General features: G+C 38.6%; 1 protein-coding gene across 3 annotated transcripts in view; it reads left to right on the top strand.

The window, feature by feature from the left end:
* The first annotated feature begins 2882 nt into the window (after positions 1–2882).
* The window catches only part of dgkg (diacylglycerol kinase, gamma), a 145782-nt gene continuing 124707 nt past the window's right edge, over positions 2883–23957 (top strand). For 2 of the 3 annotated variants that reach the window (XM_006805785.2, XM_006805784.2), the window contains exon 1: positions 2884–3274. The gene's annotated coding sequence lies outside the window, so the exon portion shown is untranslated. Of the gene's footprint in view, positions 3275–23957 lie in introns of all 3 variants that reach the window. The other variant, XM_087829590.1, reaches the window with a different exon arrangement.

The raw sequence follows: 23957 nt of genomic DNA, 5'->3' as shown, positions 1-23957 counted from the left end.
TGGGCGCCTCCTGGGTGAGGTGTTCCGGGCATGTCCCACCAGGAGGAGACCCCAGGGCAGACCCAGGACACGCTGAAGAGATTATCCCAGGCCAAGCAGGAGGAGGTGGCTGGGGAGAGGAAGGTCTGGGCTTCTCTGCTTGCCGCGACACAGCCCTGGATAAGAGGAAGAAGATGGATGGATAGATGGATGAGACTTATATAATTTTTTTGTGAAATCCATTTGCAATCTAATGTTTATAATGGGATTATTAATTCATTTTGAAATACTCACAAAATAAAATAGTGTTTTACATTCAAACTACTTCAGTAGAGCTTAAATAAATTAAATAATTAAAAATTAATTTATAAAATAAATTTACTCATGCATATTTTATTGCACAATTTATTATCAAAGCACAAAATTCTTTATTTTGATGCGCATGACTCTTCTGCTCCTCCATACTTTACAGAATGGCTACAAATAGAAGAGATTGCTTTTACCTTGATTAATTTAATTTGATGTCTAATTTTAGATTTAAAAGCACAAGCACTGTTTGCCTTGCTTGACACTGGATAATGTGTAATTAAAATCACGCTATATATCTTAACATATCACTGTGTGAAAACAATTACAAAACCACTAACAACTATAGCTCTATGATTAATGAAGCTTTATGGTGAACGTGAACTTAATGTCTAGTTGTCTGGCCTCAAAATGCACTGCTTTTTACTTTGATGGGTTTCATAGTATTACTTGTAGAGAGAGCAGGCATACGTTTTACAGAGAAATGTCTTCACGACTGCCACTGTGCTCAGTAGCAAAGCAGGAGACATGCGCAGCAAGAGACTGAAAGGTGAACCTTGCTGAACGTTTTGCAGCTCAGTGTGGATGCTTTAACAGGCAACAGTTTGTAAAATGTTTGCTGCATCAGTTGTATGTGTCAGCTTAGTGTCCGAGGACTGTTTCTGCTGCCCCCAGGTTGTCAAACAAAATCAGTTGAGAAAACAACTGTTGGGTTTGAAAATGAAGCCAGTGCAGAAATACTGCATTCTTTCACTGAATGCGTAGTTGAGGTTTGTATCTCGCTAACCAAAATTAGCACTTTATTTAACAAGACACTGAATTACACATGCTCCTTGCTAACAATGACAGAGAGCACTAGCATTCATCGATACCTCCAAGATGATCAAGACCAAACTGCCTGAGATTTCAGAACAGCAGCCCACAAAGCAACTGCACTTATGCTTGGCACTTGGGTAAGGTTGCCGGTGAAAAATATCCATGCACATGAACATGAACATTCGCTGTATGCGGTAAACCTAATGTGCAGGAGACACTTAAAAATCATTCACAAGATCTTTTTAAGAGCTATTCCAGACCGCATTGTAATAGAGATCTCAATGAATAATTAGAAAGACAAACACAATCTCACTGTGTGCTATTTTTTATTTCCCTGCTCCTCAGTTTGAGCTGAAAGCCATTTGTTTTTGATGCTGGAGATTAAGACCCATCTTTGCTTATTGGTAGTGGCTGATATTCAGCTTGCAATTAGATGAATATGACTTTGCCCATGCCACGTGACCTTTGGCTGCACAGTTACATCATCATGGCTGACATTCAACGGGCCCTTCATCCCTCCCTAACATCCAACATCGAGCTCTTGAAAGTTATCAGTGGATGTCAGACATTCTTTGGGAAGTGGTAGAAACTCAGAGCAAGTTTTGTTTTTCTGCCCTAACACAATCACATTCCTCTGAGCTACTTAAAACACTAAGGCAGCTGGAGAGCAAGTTTCCCTTTTAAGATTATGTTGTGGCCTGTAGATTATTTTGCTGGCCTTTTCACAGAGTTCCCATCAACAGGATTGCCCCCATCTATGGTTTCTGCGTCTTTTTTCTACAGTCTCCCTACTGGCTTTTTAAAAGTCCAGCTCTTTTATCATATGAAGTTAAAAACAGCCAACAGTTATCAAATAACTTGGTGTAACTTCCAGGCAACAGGAAGACGGAAATATGAGAAGGACTGGAGGGAGAGGAGACACAAAGAGGAAAAAATAGTGAATGCTTCTCTTCTTTCTCTGGGGATCAGCCTCTTTTAGCTCACATCTACAACGGCAGGAAACCATGCAGAATTGTGTGAGATGAGGCAACACACCAAATTGTGTGTGTGTGTGTGTGTGTGTGAGTTATTTATGGTGAGAATGTGATCAGACACAACTATCAGGTGTACATTTGAGCTAAATGCTTCCACATAGTCGCGTACTTGCATTCTGGGATGAGTAGCATAGAAGTACAGAGTACTGAAGATGTGCAATGGATACAAACTGTTATCCATTACAAACTGTTGCAATGTTGAACGTTCTTATTGGGATGGCTTGACAAATTTGATTTGCTTGGAGTTTTCTCTGTTTCAAAAGAAACCAAACCACAGGAAAAGTTGGGACTATACAAACTTATCAACCAATTTGGACTAGAATAAACCAACTGTAGGTGCCAGATCTCCCAGAGTTAACCAAAGCCAATAGAGGTTCATAATTTAACCGTTTCCATTTTGGAAGCCTTACATCAGATTAAACACAAACAATTTAAATGGAACTATTTATTATTATAACAGAACCAATGAAGATGTATGACAATTTGAATAGATGTGACACTCTTGAGTCTATTTCCATTCTTTGAAACATAAATGTAATTGGGCATTCTGCCTTTTGTAGTAAATATTGTTTTAAATAAAAAAAAGATTTATTGTTTTTGAAAATTCAAAAAAATAAAACAGATATGACCATAGTGAGGACAGTTAAATCAAAGGGGAAGAGAAGAAGCAAGCGCAGCTGTTGATCAGTGACACAGAAAAGGAAGAGAAGAGAGCAAGAGAGGAAGCTGAACATGGGGAAGCAGAAACACACACACACACACACTCAGGAAGAGAGGGAGCGAGAGAGGGAGAGAGAAAAAACAGCAGCGAGAGAGAGAGAGAAAAAAAGGCTTAATTAATTCAGGCTGGATGGGAGGGATGTTGCTTCTATCCCTGCTCTGGCTCCAGTCAGTGCCTCTGCTGTCGTGCTGCATGTAGCCGAGTGTTTGTGTGAGCAGAGAGGACGACTCGGTGGCTGCTGCCTGCCTCTCTTTGCCTGCCTCACTGGGAACCAGACACCAGTCCAGTCTAGCCACGATTCCACATCTCTGAGCCTGCTGACTGACTGCCAGTCTGTTGGACTGGACTAGCTTGGTCTCTACTAAACGACTAAACAAGGATGTTACTTGGACTGTAGTGAGAGCAGCAATGGCCAGAGGTAGGACAGACTTTCTTGTGACTACTCCTCATGCTCCCGCTTCTCTCATGTCTGTCTGCTGCCATTGCTTCCATTTTTCTGTTTCTGTGAGCAGTCTCTTCTCTCTCGTTTCTATTTAACCTTTAACTACACTTAAATATTTATATCTCCCTCTTTGTTTCTTGAAAAATTTCTGTCTCTCTGGCTAATTTTATTTTCCAACTTTTCTGGGGGTTTTTGTTTTGTTTTGGGTTTTTATTGTGAACAAAACTCTCATTTAGGTTTTGTGATAAAAGACTATCATTTTGCAGTTCAGGAGGTTTGTGACGTGTGTTTGGGTAGAGATGGATTAAAAACCAAAACGCCTCATTGTTCCTTAAGAAACAGCTGGCTACAAAACAGTTCAGCAAAATATAGGATCAATAGTGTAGTCTGACCGCGCGGTATTAGGCAACAGAGTCAGACATCATGTTCCAGGTCAGGTTACTGTTCATTTTAAAAACGTCTTTACAGTAAAATATGCAGCAAGCCTAATACAATGACCTTTGTGAAGGAGTTGCAATTCAAGAGAAAAATCAAGTAAAGGCATTTTCCCAAACATCAGCTGTTTTGAACCAGGGTGTAAGTTTCAACTAAACATGTGTGGTCTGTCTTCAGTTCTAATTCTGAGGCTATTATATTTGTATTTTTCATTAAAAAAACACCCATTTATGGGTATATGTTGCACATCTTCAAGTCACTCCCTTGTAATCCCAGGATGCCTCCTTGAGAGCGATGCTTTAGAACGAAGCGACCGACTCCTCGTGATTAATCTCCAATCGGCACGCCTAATTACATCTCATCAAGCAATCACCGAATGTGATGGTTATTTATTCCTTGACAGCATCCACTTGGATGCTGATAAACATTAAGGACTCTCTGCCCCAGCCTCGTCTACATGAACACGACAAGCGAGCTGAAAGGGCAGAGCCGATCCAATTGGGAGGAGAGGATCAACAGAGAAAATGAGAGAGGAGCAGAAACACATGAGAAGAGGCTGAGTCCCTCGCAGGGAGTGTGAGGATAGAGGGTGAAGAGAAGAGGATCATTTAGCAGAGCCCTGAAATGCTGCTCAAGCACCAGGAAAGCATAGAAGCACAAGTGCATGTGTACACTACAGTACATGGCCATGTTGCGGTGTAAGTCATGTTGAAAGAGGATGGCTGCTGGGTCAGTCAAGGTCTGAGAAAACAGTAGTGAAACCTACTGATGAGGAGCTGTCTGTCATCAGAGAGTAATTCACTATTAAGAGGTGAATAAGTGCCTATTTCTTTCATTTACACAGTGACCTGAAGAGGTGATCCCACACATTTTGAAACATCTGTTTCTTGATCGAAATACATATTTGTTCAGTCACGTGAAAGCAACATTTAAGTAAAATTAGTGTAAATTCTTCAAATTATTTTACACAAGTCTTCATTACTTGAAGTTTTAGACCCAAACAGTGAGAGTGAAATGAGTCATCACTGGCGCTAAATGAATTAGTGGCTCAGCATCGCATTCTGTGTTGTTTGCTCAGTCATGATATACAGTTTTAAAAGCTTATAGACTCAAAGATGATGTTCTGTACATAGGTGACTGCTGAGGCCTTTAACTTATCATTTTAAGACAGAACTGAGTGAGCTGTGAGTCTGACTGAGCAAACAATGACACTGCAAGGTCATAGACTAGCAACTTTCAGTTGCAGAGAAGCCACATGGTAAAAAACAAAACCTTTTTTTCAATAATCTTCCCCATTGACTTCTTTTAAAAAAATATTCTTATATGTACAATATGTGCAATCAAGTCATAATGGCAGAACACATTATGTTCATAATGACTTACATTCTGATGTGACCTTTTAAGCTTGTTGCGAAAACTTGCAACAGTATCATTAATTTATAGCCAGTAAAATGTAACAACTGTCAGCACCTGTCATTCCCATACAATTAACCAATAATAAGGTTTCTTCAACAATTATTTTTAACGATGGTCATGTCACATTGCTGAACAGGAAAAATGGGTAGAATATTTCTACTCTTAAACAGCAATGAAAGGCAACAAAAGCCCACAGAATGAGCCTGTACAAATTGCATGCAATCCACCAGCCAACTTCAGCTCAAGACCTATTTTGGACTTTCATTTTAATCATCTGTTTTGTTTTTACTGGTTTCATTAAGGTTTAGAGAACAAAATGACTTCTTTTTTGTTGGAAAAAAGATTCCACTTTGGGTTGTAATAGACACTGTCAGGTAAACATCTGATTAGAAGTGTAAAATCCACCATCTTTTTGCTCTGATTTTGATCTCCACCACTTCATACGGGAAATATTTGTCCCTTCAGCTGCAAAATTCTCCACTACATATTTCCACTACTGATGAGTTTCACTCTGGGCCTGTAGTTGTTTGCTGCTACGCAAGTAGTAGTAGTATTGATTATAGCTACTTTAGCAAAAAATAACTAAATTACACATTTTTAAATGAGGCCATGTTGTAACATGACTAATGCAACGTTGAGTTTGTTTTTGATGTTCGTCACACCCTCTGCTGTCAAGCTGTTAAAAGCAGTTTTGTGATTATGGAAAGAGGACAGCTGTTTGTATTTTTATTTGTCTTTTAGTGAAGTAAAAATAATGTTATAACAGTACTAGTTCTATCAGACAAGTGTCAGCAAAACATGTAGCTAACATGATCAACCCGAAATGTTTTAGGGTGACAAATAATAACCCATAGTACAGCCTCTATTAAGACTAACAAGATATCCTAATAAAGGGCTTTCAGCAGTGTCCAGGCAGACCTAGATTCTCCACAGAGCTAAAGCAGAGGTAACAGGCCTCCAGAAGCATTTCATTCTACTGAAGTCGCATTTATGAAGTCAGGCTTTATTAAATGGAGACTATATAATAAATTTGCTACATATGTGTGAAATCTTGCACAGTATTAATTAGACCCTTTTTCATGCAGTAAGCTAGTGTATTGCTGACCAAAACTACAAGAGACTACAACCATTTCACTAAAATATCCTTGTATGGTTTTCTAGTGAAGAGGTTGGGTTGAGAAATGATGCAATACAAAGCATGAGGGGCCAAAACAAGGATTGGTCTAACGCTCCAGTGATCCAGAGGTAAATGTGTCCTGAGTATCCACAAGGCTGCATACCACTGTCTCTTTGCCAGTCATCTATATCACACATTTGTACAGTTAAAAGTAACTTAGGAGTGGATGCGCAAAACCTACAGTGTTTTGATACTGTAGTAAATCTACACCGACCATCCACCACATTACTGGAGAACTGCCTAGTAGAAGGATTAGAATTAGGACGTATTTAAGCCACAAATATGCTACGTTTCAGAACCTATAAGATGTTTTGATCAAGTCTTTATAGGTCTGTATTATGGCCTGTGAAATTATTACAGTTTGGGTATGCCATGTGTGGTCTGCAGACCTGCAGCTCCAGTGTTCCCTGTGGCTCTTTGTGCCTGTCTCCAGTAATTCCCTGCGGCTTTGACAAAAATATAGATGAATATGAACACATGAATATAAACGTGGAAATCATATGACATGTATATTATGACATATTCCAATTATACATGTATAGTAATGTATGATCTTAAGTTAAAAACAAAACAAAACAAAACTTTTAATGTTCAGAGTGCCCCATATAGTTTAAGAGCAACACCAGGACTGTACATTTTAATAGATTTGACTCCACACTTGTCCAAATTGTGTTAATTAAACAATTTTTATGACTTTTATTCTACAATTTCATAAATGTAACAACAACATATTATTATTGAAATAACAATGTAAAGATAAAGTACCAAAAAACTATAAATAGCCCCTTGCAGATGAGTCATAAGTGGTAAAAGATTTTCATTATTTAGACTTTTTAATAGTGTTGATAGTCAAATTTATATTTAAGTTTAGACAACAGACAGTCCCTCTACTCTGATTCTTTCTATGAAAGAAGGAAATTAACACGTTGAATCCTTTTGAATATCTCTATTTTAAGCAGAGCTGGAATTAGCTATATGCTGTAAACCCCCCTAATTTGCGGTGTATATCTTATCAGAAGGGAAGCAAAAGATGTATGACTAAATGCTTTACTTTAGTAGCCTAAATTTGCTAGTGAAATCGAATTATTTGCTGCTGTAAACAGATGTGCTCCTTGAACATAATCAGAACCATAAATCAGCAGGAAGTAAAAGAAATAAAATTATAAATTTCAGCATCACTTACAGAAGTAATATAAAGTTTTATTTATTTATTAGCTTCCACCATGTGATTGCTACTCTTCCTGGTGCCCACCAAGGGGGGAAAAAATGTGTGTCACAATTTGAAAAAGGTCACAGAAGTCTGACTTAAGACTTAAATCCCTTTTTCTTTTTCTTTATGAACAACTCCTATTAAGCCCATTAATATTCCAGTTGCCAAGAATTAAAATATCAAAAAGTGGTATCCCTGGTGATGACCCTAACCCTATCCCAAACTAAAATCCTACCTTATTTGGAGTCAAGTAAAAAAAATGATTTTTTTATGTAAATGTAAATTGCAAATTTTTCTTTGCAATTAAGGGACAAAGAAAAGTTATTTTCAGCGCCAGTGTAGCTCAGTTAAATAAGCAGGAGACCATATGTTGCATAGCTGAGAGCAGCCGACACAAGTTTGAATCTGACCTGCAGCCCTTTGCCACATGTCTCCTCCTCCTTCTTCCTCTTCTTTGTACCTGTCCAATAAAGCCCAAAACATATTAGAATTATTTTCTTTGTCCCTTAATTGCCAAAGTTTGGGGGAACATTTTTTTTTCATAAACAAAATGTATATATTGTGATTGCAAAGGATTCAGGTTTTCACTGATGATGATCTGGACCTCAGAGGGTTAAGCCAGTTTTCATCTGATTGGCTGTCCCTTGGAAACAAAAGGTTTAAACAGCTGTTAGGTGGTTTCTGTGCTCACAACCAAAGCTTTGTACCTGAGATGACCATATGAAGGACAACCACTCTTTATGACATCACAGAGATCCAATAGTAGAAAAAAAAAGTTTTATTGTATAGTCGTATATACATGATTAAAATGTGGTAAATTACAACAGGTCACATGTCAATACACTGTATTTTAAGTTAAAGGTGCCATTCAAAAAATCAGTGGTGTTTTTGCCTTTAAAGAGTGTTTACAATGTTTTTTGGTCAGTGCATTTAACTCTGGGAAAGGGGTATCATACATAATCATGTTTCATATACACAAAACTCAACCATGACAGGGTGGACAAGCAGCATGGAAACCTCTTATTTCAAACCGACTGCCATTCCTCTTTAAATACAGTGCAATCAGTACTTGTGTATAGCTTGGCCTTTCCATTTCCCTCTGCGTTTTACACACAATCCCCCAGTTGCCATGACACCAAGGCCTTCCATAAATACTCGTGGTATTTGTGAGGCTACATCCCCAGTAGGTTAGAGAACAGAAAGCCCTATGTGAGCCTTGCCTACAGCAGTGCTAATCGCAGATCAATCTGCTCCCAGATAGTTTGTCACCTACAGTGCCATTTCCAAGCTGAGATTTTGCTCCATGTGCTGTGGGTGTTCGCCACAGTAGATCACAGAACACACATACATATTGTCTTTTCATTATCCTTATAACCTTCACAATGTACACTTGCTGCAGGCAAATAACAGTGTGGTAGAAGTTTAGCAGATGACTAACAATGCTCATCATACAGACCTATGAAAGCATAGGTGAAAGCTGTTATGATTCATTCTCTTGAGATTGATAGAACTATCACAGAGAATATCAATCTTCTAGATTAGGATTTAGCGGGCGATGAGTTGGGCGAGAATTAAAGATAGTCTGGGACAAGAAGCAGGAATAGCATATGTGTGATTTTGTGAACATGATGTGTGTGCCCTGTCAAGTTTTGACATCAATCAGCAGCAGTCCTTTTAAGGGTAAAGATGAAACATGGTGTAGTCCATAAGGTTACCCATGGCTCCATTAAGTTTCTTTTTTGAAACATTAATAATCACTAAATTTGTCTCGAATTTTGTGTTTGGCTTGTTAGACCTTTGCCTCTGACCTTTGGTGCAAGACATTAACAATCTCACAGAAAAGGAGTCTCTGTCAGAGCAGAAAGATTTTCCACTGACTAAGGAGTGGTTTGTTTTAAGACCAGGATTTGTAATAAAAATGTTATAGTAGACAGTAAACCACATAACTATCAGAAAAGTAATAATAAATGGTAATGATGTAATCTTAAAACAAAAGGTACTTTAGCCTTCTAGTTCCATCTTGAAAGTAAAAGCCGATTCAAGTTCAAAATACTCCGTTATGGTTGAATTAAAACAATTCTGTAAAAATGAATGGGACATAATTCCTCCACATCACTTTCAACAGTTGTTTACATTTCTTGCTTCCAAGGGTGGCACATCCATTTATTAAGTTTAATTAAATTAAAGTAAATTTTATTTATACAGCACCAAATCACAACAACAGCCCCCTTAAAAAAAACACATCTTTTTAGAATTGCATTTTGTTAACTTTTGTCTGTTTTTGTTTTATACCTTGTGAAGCACTTTGTGATTTTTCTTTATCTAGAAATGTGCTATATAAATAAAATTTTACTTACTTACTTACTTAGGGAGCTTCATATTGTAAGGTAGACCCTACAATAATAGATACAGAGAAAAACCCAACAATCATATGACCCCCTATGAGCAAGCACTTTGGTGACAGTGGGAAGGAAAAACTCCCTTTTAACAGGAACAAACCTCCGGCAGAACCAGGCTCAGGGAGGGGCGGCCATCTGCTGCGACCGGTTGGGGTGAGAGAAGGAAGACAGGATAAAGACATGCTGTGGAAGAGAGACAGAGATTAATAATAAGAATGATTCAGGGCAGAGAGGGCTTACTCACATAGTGAGTAAGAAAGGTGACTGAAGAAGAAACACTCAATGCATCATGGGAAGCCTACACCTACTGCATCATACCTAAGGGAGGATTCACGGTCACCTGATCCAGCCCTAACTATATGCTTTAGCAAAAAGGAAAGTTTTAAGCCTAATCTAAAAATTAGAGATAATGTTTGTCTCCCAAATCCAAGCTGGAAGCTGGTTCCATAGAAGAGGGGCCTGAAAATTGAAGGCTCTCCCTCCCATTCTACTTTTAAATACTCTAGGAACAACAAGATTTGTGATTGCAGTGTGAGACTGAAGTGCTCTAATGGAGTGATATGGTACTATAAGGTCATTAAAATAAGATGGGGCCTGATTATTTAAGACCTCTTATGTGAGGAGCAGGATTTTGAATTCAATTTTAGGGACAAGTACTTTTTACACAGGACCTTGGATAGTTCTTTTCCCATAAAAAAATGAAATAATGATTTAAAACCAGCATTTAGTATTTATTTGGGTTGTCTTAGTCTAATATTAAAATTTATTTGACGGTCCTAAAAATTTAAGTGCGACAAATATGCGAACTGAGAAATTGAGACTATACGATATACTGCATTGTATATGGGGCTTGTAGCAAGATATAATAGCGCTTTTGCTTAAAAAAAAAAAAAGGGGGGGGGGGGGGATTCTAGCCATGTTATAGCTCACCTGGTTGAGTGGGTGACACAGGCAGCATTGTGCTTCCTGCATATCATTCTCTCTGTCTTTGCTACTATCTTTATCTATTAGTATCTCTACTATCCTTTCAACAATAAGGGTAAAAATATTTATAAAAACATTTTTGTAATAAAATAATAATAATAATAGTATAATAATAATAGTTCCACGGCTACACTGTAGCACTATGAGTACCTGGCCTAATACAGAAAATATTCTGATTACCATGTTTTTGTAAATATAAATATAATTGTTAAAAAAGTTTGCTATAAGTGACCGATGTTTGACACAAAGGTTGCTGTCTCTATCCATTTAATATATTTAAGAATTTAAATTTGGGGCAGTCTTGGATAACTTTCTTTTAAACTATGTAATAGTTTAAAAGAAGAGAAGAGATTGTGGCTCAAGAGTTGGCAGTTTGCCTTGTAATCGGAAGGTTGCCGGTTCGAGCCCCTCGGTCGTTGTGTCCTTGGGCAAGACACTTCACCCGTTGCCTGCTGGTGGTGGTCAGAGGGCCAAGTGGCACCAGTGTCCGGCAGCCTCGCCTCTGTCAGTGCGCCCCAGGGCAGCTGTGGCTACAATGTAGCTTGCCATCACCAGTGTGTGGATGGGTGGATGACTGGATGTGTAAAGCGCTTTGGGGTCCTTAGGGACTAGTAAAGTGCTATACAAATACAGGCCATTTTAATAGGGAGTTAACGGTATTCTTCCCGAGTGCTCTTCTATCTAAAAAATACTTTAATGTCATTTGCATTTTTTTTTTTGTGTCCCGTTTGGATCTTTAGCCATCAGAATTGTTGTCTTAAGGCCAAGAAAGATGCCAAGCGGATTTATTTTACCAAGTGGATCATCATGGCCTTGCCATATTGGTCCATTTGATTGACCTTTATTATAATTATGTATTTATTTTATTTTCAGTTGCTACAAATGGGACAGACATGACTGGGGGATAGGACAGGGAGAAAGAATGAAAGAAAGAGAGGGAGAGAAAGAAAACCAGAGGGGAGAAGAGACGGTGAGAAAGGGGGGAAGAAAGAAAGAAAAACAAACAAAACACCTGGATCACCTGTATGGAGAAAAAAAAAACAGAAGAGAAAGCAAACACAAAAAGAGCAACATAATAAAAACAGCACCATCACAATAAACTAGCTAGCAGTAGATAACAGTAGATACTAAATATTAAACGCTTTTGTGCAGCACGCAAGATAGACAGCGCACAATGTGCTTTGAAGCAGCAGCCAAGAAAGGTGTAGTCCACGTCTGTGAACACCCGTGTGTACACCTGTGTGCACACCTGTGTGGATCAGCATGCTGGTATTCCAAAGGTTTCTCCATGTAACGATCTGCTAGGGAGTGTGGGGAGCAATAGCCCCGTCCCCCAGGGTATGAAGCAAGTATGGAGGAGATCCAGGCCCCAGATATCCAGAGGCCCCAGAGTACAAGGACCCGAGGAGGACCACCAAAAGGGGGGGAACCGTGCCACCCTCCTGGGAATGTCATTTGCATTTATCAGTCAGTCCTCTTGAAGCCCCTTCTCTAGTGTTCAAGTACTTTAAGCATCTTCCCTAACATCTTAGACCACTTCAAGAAGCCTAATGAGCCATTAGAGACACTAATTTGTCTGATCAAAGCAGAGGAAACCTGCCATAGGATTCAGGTGACTGAAGTGATTCAAGTGCTTTGGTGACTAATGCTGAAGAACTGGCCCCACTTCATCTCAAGGGTGAAAGAATTAAACCTCAGCCCACGTGTACTTGCTGTTAGAGTTCCTTCTTTTAGTGAAAGCTCTGAATGTGCAGACAGCGCTGATGATGTGCATTTGAGACACACACAAACACACCCACACAGGAAAATGCAAATTGAACAGCAGATATGAACTGCTGCAGGTGTGCAATGCTCAACTGAAACCTGTGCCCAGTCCTGTAGCATGAATGTGACTGCTTGGTTCCTCACTGTCATGCTGCAGGACTTGGCACGGGTTTCCATCGAGCATTGTCGGGGGGCACACAAAGTGGGGTCCAAGGACTTAACTTTCTCTATTATGGTGAATTTTTAGTCACCAAGTTGTGTAATTGTCTTTTATTTAGAGGAAAACACAAAAATCCGGCACCAGATGTTCTTTTAAAATATACTTTATTAATATAATGTAGTCAGGCTTTCGGAGGTTGTGAGTTGCTTTCAATTAATTATTCTCAATTTATTGCATTTTATATTGTCCCTGCTGAGTCAGAGCACATGCAGGCTGGCTCTAGATGTGAGTTAAGATGTAACTAGTTTAATCATGATATCAGGCTAATTTTGTTTATGTGTTTTAGTAATTAAATGGTAAATGAAGTGATACTTATATAGTGTTTTTCTACTCTACTGCAAGCCTCATTCACACGCACATTTACATAATGTCAAATGTTGTCAAATGTTGCACACATACATTCCTTTGATGTCTTTGTGCGACACAGAAAAGGTGAATGGATGGTCTCTACATGCATGGTTCCCACCTTCAAGCACGGAAGAGGAGGTGTGATGGTCAAAATTGAAGGCACACTGAACCAGCATGGCTACCACAGCATACTACAGCGACATGCCATGCCATCCAATTTGCGTTTAGTTGGACCATAATTCATTTTCCAACAGTACAATGACCTCAAACACACCTCCAGGTTGTGTAAGGGCTATTTGACCAAGAAGGAGAGTGATGGAGTGCTGCGCCAAATGGCTTAGTCACCTGAACTGAACCCAGTGGAGATGGTTTGGGATGAGATGGACCACAGCGTAAAGGCAATATGGCCAACAAGTGCTCAGCATCTCTGGGAACTCCTTCAAGACTGTGGAAAACCATTTTAGGTGACTACCAGTAGTAGTCACCAGAGCAGTCACCAAGCAAAGGTTAGCTATTTTAAAGAATATACAACATGTTCTGAGTTATTTTACACTTTACAACATAATTCCATATGTGTTCATTCATAGTTTTAATGCATCCAGTGAGAATCTAAAATTTAAATAGTCATGAAAATAAAGAACAACCATTAAATGAGTGTAGTGTAGACTTCATGTAAAATGTAACACCTGTCAACTTACCGATTGTGACCTGTGTCTGGTTGCTTATGACAAGTTAAATGTCATGTTTTTCTCAGTTATGTTATTTAGTGACTGAAGACAATGTGTTTTCTTTAAAGATTTTAAAGGCTTATTTGACTGGCAGTAAAACTTCAAATCTAGAAATTGTATGTACTATATTGCCAAAATTTCAATTCAGTTCATTTCTATTTATATATCACCAGATCCCAACAATCGTTGCCTCCAAAAGACTTTATATTATAAGGTAAAGATTGTATAATAATACAGAGAAAACAGAGAAACCCCCAACAATCAGATGACCCCCTATTAGTAAGTGCTTTGACGACTGTGGGAAGGAAAAACTTCCTTCGTACATGCTTTGTCAAAGAGGATAGGATTAAGCCTATTCTTAAAAGTAGAGAGGGTGTCTGTCTGCTGAATCCAAACTGTAAGATGGCTCCACAGAAGAGGGACCTTAAAGCTGAAGGCTCTGCCTCCCAGTTTACCTTTACATACCCCAGAGACCACAATTAAACCAGCAGTCTGAAAGCAAAGTGCTCTCTCGGGGTGATACAGTACTATGAGGTCTGGGGCCTGATTATTCAAGACCTTGCATGTGATGAGAAGGATTTTAAATTTGATTTTGGATTTGACAGGGAGCCAGTAAAGAGAAGCTGGTATAGGTGAAATATGGTCTCTCTTTCTAGTCCCTGTCAGTACTGTTACTGCAGCATTTTGGATCAACTGAAGGCTTTTCAGAGGTTTTAGAACATCCTCATAATTAATGACAGTAGTCCAGCTAGAAGTTATAAATGCATGAATAGTTTTTCAGTATCACTCTGAGACAGGATGTTTCTAATTTTAAGGCTATTACAAATATTAAACATATTTGTTTAATACGCGCATTGAAGGACATATCTTGTTCAAAAATGACTCCAAGATTCCTTCCTGTCTAACCATCCAGAGTTACACACTCAGTGGGACTACCTGTACAAATAAAGGGTAAATAGAATATAAACACAAAAATAAGACACTATATTTTTAAGGCTGAGTTCTAAGTTCATTTTTATTTGAACTTAGAAGCAGGAAATTAGAGGTCATCCAGGTCTTTAAGTCTTTAAGACATAGTTTAACTTACTGATCTGGCTTCATGGTTAGAAAGTTGGGTATCATCTGCATCGTGGAGAAAATGTATGCTAAAGGCTTTATGTAATTTTTTATTTATTTATTTATTGGAAGGTGCATGTATAATTCAATCACAATCACAATAGATCGTAGCACAGAACTTGGGGAACCTGACTATGTAAAATGAAATCTCCATTTCCATGAACAAATTGGAGACTACTACATAGATATGATTCAAAGCACTGCAGTACTGTAACTTTAATACCTACAAGCACAGTCTAGTAAAAAAAAATTATAGTCATCAGTATCAAATTATTATTTAGGATTTTAATTACTGCCAGCTTGTGGTACGTAGCCCATTAATAGAGATAGATTGATCATATTTAAGTTTGAAACATTGATTAAAATAGGAGTACCATCCCAGTCTTTATCCATGGGGTTTAATATGTCAGTCCACTCTTTGTAGCTGTAACAGTTTCAACCCTTCTGGGAAGGCTTTGCATAAGATTTAGGAAAATGTTTATGGAAATTTTTGACCATTCTTCCGGAAGCACATTTGTGAGGTCAGACACTGATTTTGGATGAGAAGGCCTGGCTTGCAATTTCTGCTCTAATTCATTCCAAAGGTGTTCTGTTGTGTTGAGGTCAGGAGTCTGTGCAGGCCAGTCAAGTTCTTCCACACCAAACTCGCTCCTCCATGTCTTTATGGAACTTGTTTTGTGCACTGGTGCGCAGTCATGTTGAAACAGGAAGGGGCCATCCCCACAAAGTTGAGAGCATGAAGTTGTCCAAAATGGAACTAGGAGACTCCTCCTAAAAAACAGCCCCACACCATAACCCCCCTTCACTTAACTTTACACTGCACAATGCAGTCAGACAAGTCACGTTCTGCTCGCCACTGTCAAACCCAGACTCATCTATCATATTACCAGCAAGAGAGTCCAGTAGCAGCATGCTTTACACTGAATCTGACCGTTTCAATTGTGCCCGATGATGTAAAACTTAGATGCAGCTGCTCGGCCATCGGAGCCAAAACCATAAAGCTCTTTAGCTCTGTTCTTGAGCTAATGTGAAGACCACATGAGGTTTGGAGGTCTGTAGTGATTGCTTCTACAAAAAATATAAAGTGGTTTGAGTGCTCGGGTGGCGTAGAAAAGCGCTACATGAAAGATGCACTATGCACCTCAGCATCTGCTGAGCCTACCACTTTGTGGCTGATTTGCTGTCATTCCCAATCAGTTCCAGTTTGTTATAATACCAATAACAGTTGACTGTGGAATATTTAGTAACAAGGAAATTTCTTTAATGAATTTGTTAAACATTCGGCACCCTATCACAGTACTAAACTAGAATTCAGTGGCTCCTAAGAGCAATCCATTCTTCTGCAAAAAGTTTTTAGAAGCAGTCTGCATGCCGACACACCTGTGGCATGGAAGTGATTGGAGCATGATGATTTGGATAGGTGAATGAATATGTACAGGACACACATGATGCTTATGGGTAAAAAGTTCAGCTGACTGTATAAATAAAAACGTGCTTGCTAATGCAGACAGCCCTCCTGTTGCAGTAATTTGGTCTTTCTGTAACACCCACAGGGGTTGCGTTTGTAACCTTTGAGCACTTGGAGTGTGGGTTTCATCTGTGTGAGCCAGGCTTGGTAATTTCCATGTGGAAATTAGTTCAATAAGGAGAGATCACTTGGAAGAATTTAGCATTATTTATTGAGATTGAGAAATAAATGTGGCGATTAGACTCTGATCACACATCACGGCAGATCGGGAATCCCAGGACTGATACGATTTAGAACAGGACCCCCTGCAGTCTAGATGCTGGTGGTGGTGAAGATGAGGACTGAGGCTTGACTAGAGCTCTGGCTGAGGTGACTGAGGTGGAGCTGGGGATGAGGTGGGTTATATTGGAAGATGATTGGACTAGAGTAATGATGCCAGTATTGAGACTGACAGTGTGAGAAGTCAGCAGTCCTGTAAAGAACAGAAAAGCAGCTGAACACTTAGAAAAGCAGGCGGAAGAGTGATTACACATCTTCCTTATTGTGCGCTCAGCCGAACGCATCATTCAATCAGAGCTCCCTGACCTGCTGTCCATCTACACCAAGCGGTGCAAGTCCAAAGCTAAGAAGATTATAATGGACCTCTCCCATCCCAACAATGGACTCTTCTCACTGTTGAGGTCTGGGAAGCGCTTCCGCTCCCTTAAGGCCAAAATAGAGAGAATGAGGAGGAGCTTCTTCCCCCAGGCTATTCAGGCCCTGAACCAGGTGTAGGACTGTACTCTCCCACACACATCACTATAAGACTGGACTCTCACACACATCACATCACCACACGCACCACCACACATTTCCTATAATTTCCTATAATTTATAATCTTTATAATCTCTCTCTGCTGTTTGCACATTTTTATTTATTTTTATTTTTATTTTTACTGTAAATTCCTAAGTTAATTTGTAAATTTTGTAGTAAATTGTAAATACTGTAAAACTTTTTTTTTCTTTTTCTGTCATTTAATGGTCGGGCATTGCGCAGCTACAAGCATTTCACCCCCATGTCATACTGTGTATGGTTGTGTGTGTGTGACAAATAAAATTTGAATTTGAATTTGAATTTATTGAACTTACACATAAATTCATTTAAATTTTACGCGGCTCAGTCTTCGAGATCACCTTCTCTTTCTCACTTTTTCACTCACTGGGTGGGGTTGAAAGGCTGTCAAATGGTAGGGCTTTCTGTTGTGGGTGGAAATGATAAACGTTTCCCCATTATAAACATTCACAAACAAGTTGAATTCAAGTGTGTCTACTGATATATAAGATGAGCTCTTGTGTCAGAGTAGATCTAAGGAAAAATACAGTTTTAGAGTAAAAGAAATGAATTGCACCAAAAACACTCAATCCTCAGTTCAGTGAAACGTAGGCTTTGTCTGCCTTTGTTTCATTAAAACATAGGCAGACAATGCAGCATTGCAGTATGAGCTACTACATAATGCAGGTGTGAACTGGAGCTAGAATGTGAGGTTTCTAAAGTGTTTTGGTAATCTACCGACCCAGTTATGACAGGATGTCTATATTTAGAAGTGCTTGGATCATGAAGATTATCTCAGTGCTGTAAGTGACTGATGTTTGACACAGAAAAAAACTGCTGTCTCTATCCATTTAATCATATAGTCACACAGTCCTATGGCTTCCTGCAGTGGACAGGGAAAAATGCTTTGTCTCAGAACATAGCTTCAGCTATCAAAACACTCTTCCTGTAGAAGGGGCCTTCCTAGTCCACAGTATCCTGTTTAGCCCTCTACAGTGGGGACGTCAGAAGCATGCTGCATGGCATTTGGCTTCCAGTTTTACACTGAAGTGCATTGCCTCACAATTTCTTAGTTGGAATTCTGATGACTGGACTATGAATCAACCTTCTGCATTTATCCTGCAGACTCATCTCCATTTAGTCCTCTCTGCACATAATTATGTCCCTGTTTACGCTCCCTTCCTTCTTCTGTGTTATCACTGAACTCGTCATCACTATCCTAATTTGGCAGTGCTTCTCTCTCCACATGCTTAATATCTTGGAACATGTTCTGCTATGAATGTTGAGACATCAGACTGGAGTGGTACGTGGGTTCAGATTGAACGGTAATAAAATTGCACATATTCAACTTTCTGCTATCATAGTTTTAGTCGAGGGAATTTGGATGACTGTATTTCTTGTCTTTATTTTGTCATTCAAAGAAATAAATGAAACTATTATATGTTTAAACCATAGAGGTTCCCAACGCTAGCAAACATGATAAGTAACACACTAATAAAATACTAGAATTTCACTCACTCGAGTTGACTCACAAACTGCTTGGATGGGTTGCACCACGGAGTAAGTCACATTATTTGTTACACAATTCCTTCAAAAATGTTCCAAAAGGCACCAAAACAAACACAGTTGTAAGGGACAGTTGAAAGTCAGACAGCCAGTGAACACAGCTGTCTATCTAAGTGGACGGATCTCTAAGTTTGATAATTAACCATATTTTGACCTACAGAGGACATGTTATAGTCTTTGTTTTCATTATGTAAAATATTGCGATCAATAACTTTAAACCAGCTATTATTGACACAAAGTAGATTTGTCTCAACTCTTAAAACCTCTTTACGTCAGAACAGTTTGGAGATGTTGCTCTCTAGCTGGTCTGTTAACTGTTGTCAACCACAGACTGTCAGTTGAAAAATGCAGTGCAGCAGGCTGACAAATTTGTTTGATATAGGGAAAATTTCTTTACTAATACCAAAATAAGTCTATTATGGAAGATGTTGCTTGTAGTGCTGAATTTACAATGAATCATCTCTTATATCTGCTGCTTTTGGTTTCACTGAGCTTTATAGTGAGTTTCCGCTCACTGTTAAGCTGTCCAGCCCACAACTTCACTGTTTTGGTTCAGTCTCACCACCCACGCATTGTGGTTTGTGCAGCGTTTGCGATCCTCATGCGGCTTTAAAGGGTGGTTCCTTTCATTTTATGATAATGTAGCTTACACACATATGTCCAAACATTCTGAATGTGCTGCGCTATTCTTTAAAACACATCCATAAGTTTTGGTGGACCTTTGTAGCACCACAGTGACAGAAGAGCTGCTGTACGTGTAAATAAACAGAGGAGTGACATACAGTAATTATATGCAACTCTAAAAGCATTAAATGTTTACATGCATATTTGCCTCTTCCAAATTAAAGGGCCACCAACCTGGCAACAGTGTCAAAGGCTGCTATTCTACAGTAGCTAACATGTAGCATACGAACATTAAACAAGTCTCAAACCACATGGAAAACAACAAGGCGATACGGCAAATCAGGAAAACAAAGCCAGTGTAACAAAGCTTGATCCTTACCAGCCAAAAATTACTGGAGGAAATGAAAGAGACGTCTGTGGATGTGTGCATTTGTCAGACCCAAAACCCATGCAGGGTGTCCCTCCAGGGGCTCTACAGCTGCTCTGGTGACCTTAGATAACCTGCTGAACCTCCATGGTGGTGATGTCTCATTCGCATGTCTTCCCTGCCATCTTTCGATGGTACTTTATGGGCCTACTCTGGTGACCACATGTAAGATGACCTGTTTCACTACAATGCCTTTTTGTTGTCTGCCACCTAAATGAAACTTAAAAAACTATGTATCTGGTAAAGGTGCTATTGCTTTTTCCGGCATGCAGAATGAACATAATGTGCATGGAGGTGTAAATAACCCTTCTATTTTTCTTTGCAAAGCTCTATGAGTCACCGTCGCATTTTAAAACCACAGGCAACAGTTTTAATGCGGAGGCTCATACAGCTCAGCTCTGTTTTGACTGGCTTATTGAGAATGAATTAAAGACTGGAGGGACTCAGGAATACTTGCTTTATTTCATAAAATATATATATCACTCTCTGAGAGAGAGGCATATACAAAGACTGATGTTACTCTCACATCCTAGTATATTTCCTGATTTTACACTAGGTATGTTAGGTCACTTTGTGAATTAAAAACCCCTGAGTGAAAAGACCAATTGTTGCTATGAAGATCTAAATCCCATAACTCCACCGAGGTTTGACTGGCTTTTTTATTGATACTCAAACTGATACTCATGCAACATTAGCTTTTTGTGTCCTTGTCTTATGGGTTTGTTTTTTTTTTTTTAATGGAGCCTTAAAAGTCCAGCTGATGTTGAATCATCAAATTTCATTGAATTTTGTTAATTTATTAAAATTATTTTTTACAAACAAAAGTTGATAATTCATTAATTTCTTTTTTAATTTTTTTTTATTTGCACCCACAAACAGTATTGAAAGTCTTTGCTGAGATATAATGGTCATTTAACCAGCATTAACAACAAGCTTCATGTAAAGTTGCCTCTGCTCATTATTTGCATATGGTTTACCAGTTGTAAACACCTGGTGGCCCAAACTGCATTCACTCTGTCAACTTCTGTAAAACAGAAAACACATTCATTTTTTTTAAGTTTTCACTTTTAATTGGAATAAAATATGTTTTCCGGGTATACAGTGGTAACAGTAGTTATGAAAGCTAGTTTTTACTGCCAAAACAAGCCCCAACACTTCAGTCCATCGGAATTTTATCCATTCAAAATCCAACTGTGGAGCAATTAATTACCATTAGCAAGCTAACTTTAATAAACAAGCACTCTGATGTTCTTTATTCTGCATAATACACAGACTGGTATCCTTCAAGTAGTCCGCTGGACATGTCACTTTCCTTTTACTTTTCATTCGATTCTCCACCATCTAGTGCACCGCGTCTTCCCACTGGTGAGCTCACTTCATTGTTTCTTTTGTTGTTATTTGATTGCTTCACGTTAATGTTCAAAATCACTAAAAACATTCACAGTAACATAATAAAAAGCAGAATTACGCTGGTATTTCCAGGTAGAGTTAACTAATTTATGTAAGGCAGGAAAGCAGAAAACTAAAAGCACACTACTAAAAGTAGTTGGAACAAGAAAGGGAAAGGTTAATGGAATAAGTAAGAAACACAAAGAAGACTGGAGAAAATGTACAAGCCAAAGAAAGAAGGAGAGATGAAAATATTTTTGGACGGTTGGCACTTTTGTTTTTGAAGCAGCAGTGCAGAGGGAGCAACCTCAGTTTATGCCTAATTTAGGCATATACCCTTAAAATATAGGTCAATCTTACAATTGCTTACTATTATATTACAGACACAGTAGTAATTATTGTCTACTAGTATTTATCAGCACCCAGTAGTTAGACTAACTAGGCACTAGTTAAACCAATCCTTGAAGATATTTTGTGGTTCGGTAAACAATCTGCATGGTTTATATGTTCATGTGCAGTATCGATCCATGTAGTTACATCTGGTCATAGCAACCATAGTGATTTCTGTTTCCCTCTTTGCCTCTCTTTGTCATGTACTCCTGTTACGTCACAGTTGCCAGGCAACCTCATGAGCAAAACAGAATCCCGCTCTGCTCAGAGGGGGAGGCCCACTACCCTTGATCTGCACGTGCTCTGTCTTTCAGTCATGCATTCACAGCATGTACATATAGACCTCCCCTTTGTTCCCTTCCCATTAGTAACATCAGTAAACATGCACAGCCTGTTACAGCATGCTGCTGGCTGTTTTCGCATGTAGTCCGGGAGTGAGGCGAGCACCTGATAGAGGACGAAGGGAGAATATTAAGGAATAAAGCATGACACTGTTTCCCTGTGATAATGTTTGGACTGAAGAGTCCTTTCTGTAAAACCCAAGCGAAATTAAAAAGGCCTTGTGTTGCTTCTGCAAACAAAACCTCCTAAAAGCAGCAGAGGTGTTTAAAGTATGCACTATGTACTGTTGGGGGTGTAGGTTATGCCCACTGGATTTTTTCTGGGAAGTATTCCTTTAGGGCATTTTGGCAGAAGGTATTTCTGACTGAAACACAGAACTAAGATAAGGCAATATAAAGGGCAGCAAAGCAAATATTCATACAAATAAATGTTTGACTGTTTGATTTTCAGTACAAACTTTTAAGTATCCTGAATATTATAATATACATACATACAATGCATGTCACATTTTTATTTTGTGGTGTGTTTATAATAATTTCTGGTTATATCATTTCTGGTGTTTAGCTATTTATTTTGTAATTTTACCCTGTAATTTAATGTTTAAATGTTTGGATAAAGGAATGCATAAAATATATAAAGAAAATAGAGTACTGACTCACAGTATTGCTATAAGGTGATTATTGACAAAAACTATTATGTTACAGTGATATTTCACCTGGTCGCAACAGCAGGGAATACATGATGAACATTTGCATTTTTATGTTTGCGAACACAAGACCACATTGAATTTTTAAATCGATACCATAGGTGCATCTACTGAAAATCTTTGGTAAGTTCAAATCTCAGCGATCTTGACCTCAAGGTCAAGGTCCAAAGTCATGTTTTCTGAAAATCTTGTGAACACAATAACTTGAGAACGAGGTGAAATGTAATTTTCCAGGACTAATTCAAATCCTGGTGACCTCAATATCAAGATCAAGATTTGAGGTCAAGTTTTCTGAAATTCATTTGGCGTGCCATGTATGCAGTTTATTGATGCATGACTATTACATTATCTACAAAGAAGCTGGGTTTAAACTGTCTTTTAGCACTGACTCATTCACAAAAATGCAAATACAGACATGAAACAGCTTAATTCCAAAACCAGTAGCCTATGTGTTGCAATCCTACATTACATTTATGTTTTCATCTATGATTTGGTAAGTATGCTCGCTATAAATCTAGATAAGATAAAAACTACATTTAGCTAAGTGAACATGCATAAATCATATATATATGTTTAGCTTACGCATGTTTCCTCAGTCCTGGCTTTGATGGCAACTCAGACCTGACTTTTGCCTTTCAGGGTCACCAACCATTTTCATACTTGTCAGCCCACCTATACCATCTCACACCAGTATTTGACAGCATTTTTCATACAAACTAGTGGTGACCGAAGCAATCTGCTAGAAACCAAAGCAATAACAGAGAGGTTTTTAGTGACATTACACACACACAAGAATTGTGTGAGAGCATACAGCATACAAATCACATCAGTGACATATTTACAGTGTAACTATTGTTTTGATATAAACAAGTGAATAACATAAAAACACAGCTGTATTTTTATGTTATTTAACTGTACATTTTTACCTCTGTTGTTTGACTTGAGCATTACCCGTGTAGTAAATGTTTAGCACCCTAAAGTCCAAATATTATAGTAATTACTGAGAGACACCATGAACTACTGAGAGAGTGCATTCTCTCTCAGTAGTTCATGGTGTCTCCAACTGGCTCAGATGTGAAGCAATGGCTAGAATCCCAAGCGCTTTTATGCTAATCAGAGCTTTGAAGGGTTACAAATTA

The sequence above is a fragment of the Neolamprologus brichardi genome, chromosome 16 (genome assembly GCF_056152115.1).
Source record: "Neolamprologus brichardi isolate AB-2024 chromosome 16, ASM5615211v1, whole genome shotgun sequence".
Taxonomy (NCBI): domain Eukaryota; kingdom Metazoa; phylum Chordata; class Actinopteri; order Cichliformes; family Cichlidae; genus Neolamprologus; species Neolamprologus brichardi.
The sequence above is the reverse complement of the archived record's forward strand: the minus strand, read 5'-3'. Positions and strand labels throughout refer to the sequence as shown.